Source organism: Apteryx rowi, unplaced genomic scaffold (assembly GCF_003343035.1).
Source record: "Apteryx rowi isolate R43461 unplaced genomic scaffold, aptRow1 scaffold_126, whole genome shotgun sequence".
Taxonomy (NCBI): domain Eukaryota; kingdom Metazoa; phylum Chordata; class Aves; order Apterygiformes; family Apterygidae; genus Apteryx; species Apteryx rowi.
Genome location: NW_020447486.1, coordinates 96,677 through 104,577, shown reverse-complemented (window position 1 = coordinate 104,577; position 7,901 = coordinate 96,677).

Sequence of the window (7,901 nt, the reverse complement as noted above, 5' to 3'; positions counted from 1 at the left end):
CGCGCTGCGCCGCCGCCGCCGCGCGCTGCCCGCCCGCTCGCCTCGCGAGACCAAAAACCGCGCGCTGCCCGAGCCACGCGAGAGAGGGCGGCGCTCTCGCGAGATCGCCCCGCCGCTGCCCCGCCCCCTTCGGGGCACCCTCCGGCAGCCATCTTGGCTCCTGGCAGGCGGCGCCTCGCATCCGGGCACCGCGGCGCCATTACCCGCGCGGGGCGGTGTTGGCGCCGCTGGGTGGGCGGCCACGGCCGTTGCGGTTGGGCGGGTCGCGGCCGAACTCCAGGCCCGGCGTCGAAGCCAACTGGTCTGAGGCCTATTAGCCCCGCTTGCAGTCCCACGCGGGGTCTCCACAGGCGCCGCAGTGAGCCCGCAGGGCGGGCGCCGCAGCCCCGGCCCCCCATGGCCTTACAAGGCCCTGGCTCTCTGCCCCAGCCAAATGCTCTCTTTCTGACCGCTTCCAGGAGGCGTCTCTGCCCCCCTACCGTGCAGGTGCACCGCAGGGAGGCAGGTGGCCTGCGGTGGCCTCAGGCCCCCCCGGCACCCCCTGCTGCCCTTTGCTGCGGCTGGGTCGCGTTTGCGAGGCTGTTCAGAGTTTCACAGCGACGGGGCTCAAGCAGCTGCCTCCGTTTGCGCTCCCCCTTTCAGCTGAACCTTGTGCCTCTCCCCGCTGTGTAAAGCTCACTCTGAAAGGCCTGCACCAGCGGCAGCCTCTGGCCGGGCACAGCAGCCCAAAACTCTGTGCGAGCTTCGTTACCCTGCGTGCCTCTGCCGCCGGGAGTGGTGCTGGTGCCATGGCTCTGCATAGAGAGTGCGGACGTATGCAAGGCTGATTGATTATCTCCGTTAGTGCAAGAACCTGAATATGTACTTGAATGCTTCTGATTGTGCCGCAAGAGGGCAGAGAAACACTTAAAAGCCAAATGACAGCTATACTTCCCTCAGCTGATGGAAAAGCTTGCTTTCCCAAAACATAGTCTACATTAAAGTAAATATTTCTAGTGTTCAGAACACAAACACTTTAGCTTGATCGAAATAACACAAGCTGTCAAAACACATTTGGGCTTATCTCCTCACCTCACATCCATAAAAAATGCTGTGCTGGTTATTTCTCGCACCTGACTGTCAAATGGATTGCTATTTTAAATTCTCTCTGCACACATGGGGACCAGAGCTCCTGGCTCTAAAAAGAGACCTGGGAAGAGAGGAGGGGGAGGAAAGAAGCAGCAGAAGGACAAACAAGTCTTGTAATAACTGAGGTGGTTGGCATTMTTCTCATTCCCAAAGCCTTAGAGGCTGATTCTGGATCTTGTAATGTGGTTTATGGAAAAGTGATTCTGTTTTGCAAGACATAGTTTGGAGGCTAACATGAGATGGTTGTGCATCTATGTGAGGGAATGTTATTGAGGAAGAACATTACTGACCTCCTAATATGGATATTTTATTGGCGCTGTGGCAACTGAATGCAGCTTTTGCAAGTCTGTCTTCTGTTTCATTTTCAGCTGTTCTCAAGGCATCACAATGAATAAAGAAACAAACCTTTTATTTTGTCAGACATCTTTCATTCTGTAAGATCCCAAAGTGCTTCCCAAATGACACCGAGTAATCACTTAGACTACAACTGAAAGGCAGCCAACATCCGAGCTGGAATATGATGGTGGTTTCAGTAACTCCCAGCACCAGTTCTAGGCAGGAAGCAAGGAAGAAGGTGTAACTAGACCTTCAGGGGCACTTGGAAAAATGAAATGCAAATGTTTTGGCTGGGATAGAAATGTTAATACCTCTGCTTGTTTTAAAAAAGCTGTAAGATCTGTCCTGCTCAGAAATTGCAAGGAGCACAACTTATATATCTAATACAAAGGAAGTAAGTGTCTCAGTAAGATACACAGAAGAATACAAATATTCCATCTCACTCCTATATCTGTACACAATGTTTTCTAATATCATTAAAACCAGTTTTAGACTTGTGAGACACAAATCAGATTTTATCACCTTAAATCAGACAACTTTGTTTTGGCTATTTCCTTCTCTGCCCAGCACCTTGTCTGTAAGTTGCTCAGGGCAGGAGGGGATTTCCTGGTGGATAGCGGGACCACAGCTCCTTGTCTTCCCCTCTACTTGTGCTGCCCAGTGTCCTGATTGCTGTCTATTTCCCCAACAGAGAGACGTGTGCTGTCATGTAGCAACCCCCCATCCTCCCTCCCAGCACCATCATGGCATCATCCACCCCGGCCTAGGAATCGCTGCCACAATCCCTGCTACGAACTGCAGCAGGAGAGCGGCCCTGTTAGCTGCCCTTGTATGCAGGATGTTTGTGTGCTCAGTTAGATGTTATTTAGGGCTGGAATATTTTTCCCCATTAGTCTGTAAAGTGAGCAGAAATAAATAACAACATGGTAATTAATTAGATATCTCTTTGGTGCTGTTCAGATACCCAATTCCCACAGCACTTGATGCAGTGAAGGAGTCTTTGCAAAGCACACCTCTCAAAAACTGTCCCAAGTAAGTGCTACAAGATCAATCAGTTGCAGCTGGAGCCTGTTGGATACATTCCTCAGTATGTTTTTTACATGCCACAGATGGACATTTACAAGGGGAGAATGCAAAAGATTTATGTCCAGACTTGCAGACAAGTGCACTTATTCTGGCTTAGCACACRTGAGCAAGGCAGTGTCGACAAACATCCTCCTCCAGAGCCAGCTATTACTGTACAATCAGTAAGTGCTGCTTGTCACTGCTCCTCTGCAACTCCTGAGACTGAGAATTCAATATTTTATATTAATGGTCTGAGCTAACAAGGGGAATAAGGGAGTGTTTATGTAAACCGTTCATTGGGTAGATCAGTTAGAGGCTAAGAATACAGCTATTTCCATCAGCAAAAAATGTTGAACAGGCAGAGCTGGTAGCACCTTCACGAGCATAGCAGGATCCAGAAAATGGTGTGTCCTCATGGCATAAATTTCCATTCACTGTTTAGCCCAAGCAAGGAGCTTGTGATGTGCAGCTTCTGTCCAGAGGTGTTTTCTTTTATCTCAGTAGTCAGTGACTTGTTATTGTGGTGCAGAAAGTCCCTAGTCTATTACCTTCTGTTTCAGAAGATGAAAGTCCTTCATAACACACCTGGACATTTAAACAATATAATGCAAGGTGCAGAGAAAGATGAACCTAGTGGCATAGAGGGGGCAGGGGGAAATTACAGTGAAAGAGAGCAGATAAGAGTTAGAAAAACGAGGATTGTAAACAAAGACAGTTCTGTTCTCAGGTTGGCCAAGTGGCTGCTGCTAAGTCGCAGTAAGCCTGGCTTGTCACCTTTGAAATTTACTTGTTGCTCTGGTATGCAACACAAGAATGTGTGTCATTTCATCATGCTCCTTGCCTACACAGGTTTTCTAACTAATTTATTCCAAACTGTAAGAGCAGTACCTTGTACTAATTGCCCCACCTGCTGAATGATCAACGAGAAAGCTGGGACTTTGAAATAAGCTGTTTTGCTCTTGAGGAGAAAAGTGAGAAATACAGATTCAGGCTATTTCTCCCTTGTCTTATTCATTCACAGTATGTACAGCTTTCCTGTTTCTGAACAAATCAGAAAGTCTGCAAAGCACTATAGAGCCTCTACAGTGGCTGTTAGCAATGGCATCCCTTTTGTTTGCTCACTAATCTCCAAATCTAAATTAAGCTTTTTTCTTTCTTCTCTTTTTTTTGACTGGGAATCAATGACACTCTGCTAAAATATAGTAGCAGAGACCACAGGCATCCTGGATGCTCTTCCTGACAGTAGCAACCCACACTTGCTGTGGCTAGGTGAAATATGGTAGCAGGATGATCTTCTTAGTCCCTAAGTACAATCTTCTAAGTACAATCTTCTCAGGTGGCCACAAATTTCTGAGAGATTATCAAAATCAATGGCTTAGCAAGTTTAAATCTCCTGTAATTCAGAGTTAAGCATCCAGTTGGGAGATGTGTAGGAAAAAGCTCTAAAGTGATCTGGGTCTCAGCAGTTAACTGGTATTTATGGAAGTGGACTAGGATTGAGGGAGAGGTTCTGAAGCATGCTGTATATTAGTAACGCTAGATGGCCGCACAGTCTCCAAGAAACTGCTTTTGCCTTTGAGTTTAAGTATGTAGCTTGTAGGCTTGAAATATATGGGGTAAGATGTATTAACCAGTGAAGCAGGAGCATGCTTGCGTGCCTGCTGCTCTGTGTTGGTAAACACGTTCCCTTCTGAGCTGGTGGTGGGAGCTCCAGGGTACAAGGAATGGCATCTGCTGGTAGCTGGACTGAAACACCCCACCAAATAACAAGAATATCATGCTGCAATGATGCAGCCTTCCTCCAGATCTGTGATGTCTCCATCAGCAGGAGCTGAACCACATGTGAAGCAGCTGCTGAGCCACCCATTTCCAACCTGGCATTTTAAGTAATCTGAAATCCCCATAACTGCCAAGAAAAGGGTGGGGTGTGTAGAGAGAGGCAGAAACCTCTCTGGCCACCTAGCTTTCATCAGCCATATTTGTTTATTTACAAAGACATCTAAGTAACACCGCCCACCATTCTGTACAGCAGTATCCCAAGGCTTTTTAGCGCCCGGTGTTTCCAGTTTTCCAGCTCCTGCTGAAGCACACAGCCCAGACAAGCCAGAGCAGGATTAAGGCTGTCAGGGGAAGGAATTGATGGTGGGTTGTTATGCTTAAGCAGGTAAGCAGTTCTCTTGAGGGCCAGGATCCTTCCTTAAGAAGCTGCTGTAAAAGTGGCAAAAAATTCACATTAGCCTGATCGTTGCAGTGGGCTTTTAGCCTGGTGTTTGAATACAAACCTTTTATTCATATTGTGCTTGAAGTATTGCTTGTATTTTTTCACTGTGATTAGGTCTGAATGTTACACCACTTTTTCCTTGTAACTAAGAATACAACAGCTGCTAAGAAATGACAGTTTTATCCACCTCACCACCTGGTACAAACCTTTCAAGCATAAATTCTGTCAGCAATGAGTTTTCTGAGTTACGTTCAGGTAACTGTAACAACATCCTCTCCTAGTTTCTCTGACTCTAACTGCCTGCTTCTTTGCAGTGATTTGTAGCTGTGCATTCAGGCAGGCACCAGTTCCATGCACGACGGTGCGAGAAACAGAACCACCCTGAAAACCTTCTGCTCCAGAACCACAGGCTGCTATTGCTTGACGTGGATACAAACTAGGATCAGAGTTTACAGCTTCGTTTCCAGTCATCCCAGGAAGGCAGGGTGGTTCCAAATACCGAAAGGCAGCCAACTCTGGGGGACAGAGGCATGGCCCCTAAACCACCTCTTTGCTTGTGGCCAAGGGAAATGAAAACCTGAAGAGTGAAGCAGAGAGGGAGAGCACAGAAATCATGCTGTGCTGCAGCTTGCTACTTGCCTAGTGCTCTTGTCCATGGGCCAGTGAAGCCTGGAGGTTGCTGACTGACGGATGTGCAGCCTGTGATCTACTGGCTGCTGGGACTTCACAGACTATTTCTAAGGGATCTGTAAAAGCTGAGCAACTGGAGCTGAAGCAACTTCTCACTTGGTGCACAGCAACCCACAGAAGTGCAGGTTCAGAAAGGGTCCTGCATTTGAACACATCAACCCTCTGCTTCTCCCTCATAGTCAGAATCAACTCTGACCAGGAATGATTACATTTTTGAGCCGTCACATGAGGCRTTGACCTCTAAGTCATGCTAAAGGAAAACTTTTGTGAAATTCATGCTGGCAGGCAAAGGGGAACACAAACATCTGTAAAATAGATTCTCTAAACATGCAGGTCATCTTGTTTTGAGAGCACAGAGAGAGGATACACATATTTATAGCCACATATTTACAGCCACCTAGAAGATATGTATTTACAGACATATATTTACTCTCAATTTATGTTGTGAGTGCATTCCAAGCCCCACAGTGTCCACAAAACCCTGTCTATGGGTAGTAAATCAGGTCCTTCTGCTGTGGCTTTTGATCACTGTGATTCAGCCAGACTGTGGGACAGCTGGTTTGCATGAGATAATCAGTTTTGTCTTTTTGTAACTTCTCCAGAAGTGGGCTAACATACAAGCTTTATCACGAGAAAAACTTTCTTTGCCTGTTTAATTGTCCTTCCAAACACCTCTGGTGTGCATTGGTAACACCAGGAAACGCTGAGGCTTTAGCAAGACCATGGTTTAACCCCAGCAGTACAGAGGACCATATTTCTATCCACATCACTCCCTTGGAGGACCCACACCACAAGCATGGTGGAAAGGAACCTTTTGGTGCCATGGAGAACCTTTCCCTAGGGCATAGTTAACACTTTCTTTACCAGGCTTAGACTAGGAAATCTACATTGTACATGGTTTACCAGTAGCTGTACTTATGAATGTACTTAATTTATGTTTTGTAATATAGGCAGGACCCACACAAGTATGCAGACAGTAAAGGGAAGTTACTACCTCATTGCAAATGCCATTTCTTCTGATTCCCTCCCCACTCAGTTTTTTGATGTCTCAGAAGGGACTTGCACCCTGCAAAAGTACGTTGATCTCCAGCCACAGCCTGGAATATATACAGATCCAGAGTCTCCAGCCCCTTAAGTCTACCAGGTGCCAGAGGTATGGGATCAGGTAGCCACAACTGGCTCCCTGCAGCTCCTCTCCCCCACCCCTGGGTGGGGTGGAGAACCCAACCCATAATATATGCTTTTAGCACATCTTCTGAGAAGTGAAACTCCYTTCCCTCACGCTCACCACAGCACAAAGGCACTTTGAATCCTACAAAAGGCATGCCAAAAAGCAAATTTCTTGCTAACAAAAAAGAAAGTGAGGAATGTGGTAGCTGGTCTGTTGGGCTCAAAGGGGGAGATGATTAATCACCAGCGAGGGAGGATGACCATAGAGGGCAAGTCAGCATCTCTGGGTATTTTGTTTTTCCTCCCCTCATTTCTTTCCCTTTTTAAAATGAATTTTAACAGATTGTTTATAGTAGAGTCCCCTATGCATGCTTTGGTATCTCATCTGAAGTCAGCAAGTCCCATCCTCTCTGCCAGCATACAGAAAACACCATACTAGAGCTTTCCTTGAAAACAAACCAAGGGGTTTAGTGGCTCAGGAATGGCCATAGGTGAGACCCTACAGAGGGGTCTGCACCTCCAGAGTCTGCTGTTCATGAAAGCTGCTGTCATCCCGTCACACTGCCCAGCCCAAGAATGAATTAGTCAACGTAAAGGGATGAGCAGAAGACAAGCCATGATAGGTAGCAGCTTAGTGATGCTCTTCCTTCTTAGCTCCAAGTCACACAAAGCATTACAATAATATCTGCAGGTGGAAACAACACAGAATAAGCTACAGGTCCTGTGCTGATGGAGATACTGTCTTGAGATTTAAATGTACATATGGAATTTTAATGCACTTGCAGTCATTAAGGTTCAGATAGCACTCACTGAACAAAAGAGATTTTAATATTTTCAGTGACATTTGCAGACCAAATTCCATCTTAGATCACTTCCTGCCCTATGGTTTCARCTGGATACACTGTTGTTCACTTTGCCTCAAACCCTTGACTGGGAGTGAGAGGTATTTCCTTTAATGCTGTTACATTGAGACCAAGAGCTACATAATTACAAAGCATTCCAAATTCACAGGGAATGGGACGCAACATGCAAGTATGAAAGTGCAGCCTTTCCCACTGTCTTTTAGGTGAGAGAATAAACAGAACTCACCAAGCTTCTCTCAGAAGATTTTATGCTCCTATCTTGATCCTGACTAGGCAGAGATGCTTACAAAGTCAGTGGTTTTCATCTGGGGGAAGGTTTTTAGATGGTTTTGATAAAAGGTGTATCTACAACTGCCCCTCTTTAACCTCAGCATTGGCTATATAAACAGAGCTCCCACAAGGACCTATGGATGCATCAAATTAACGCT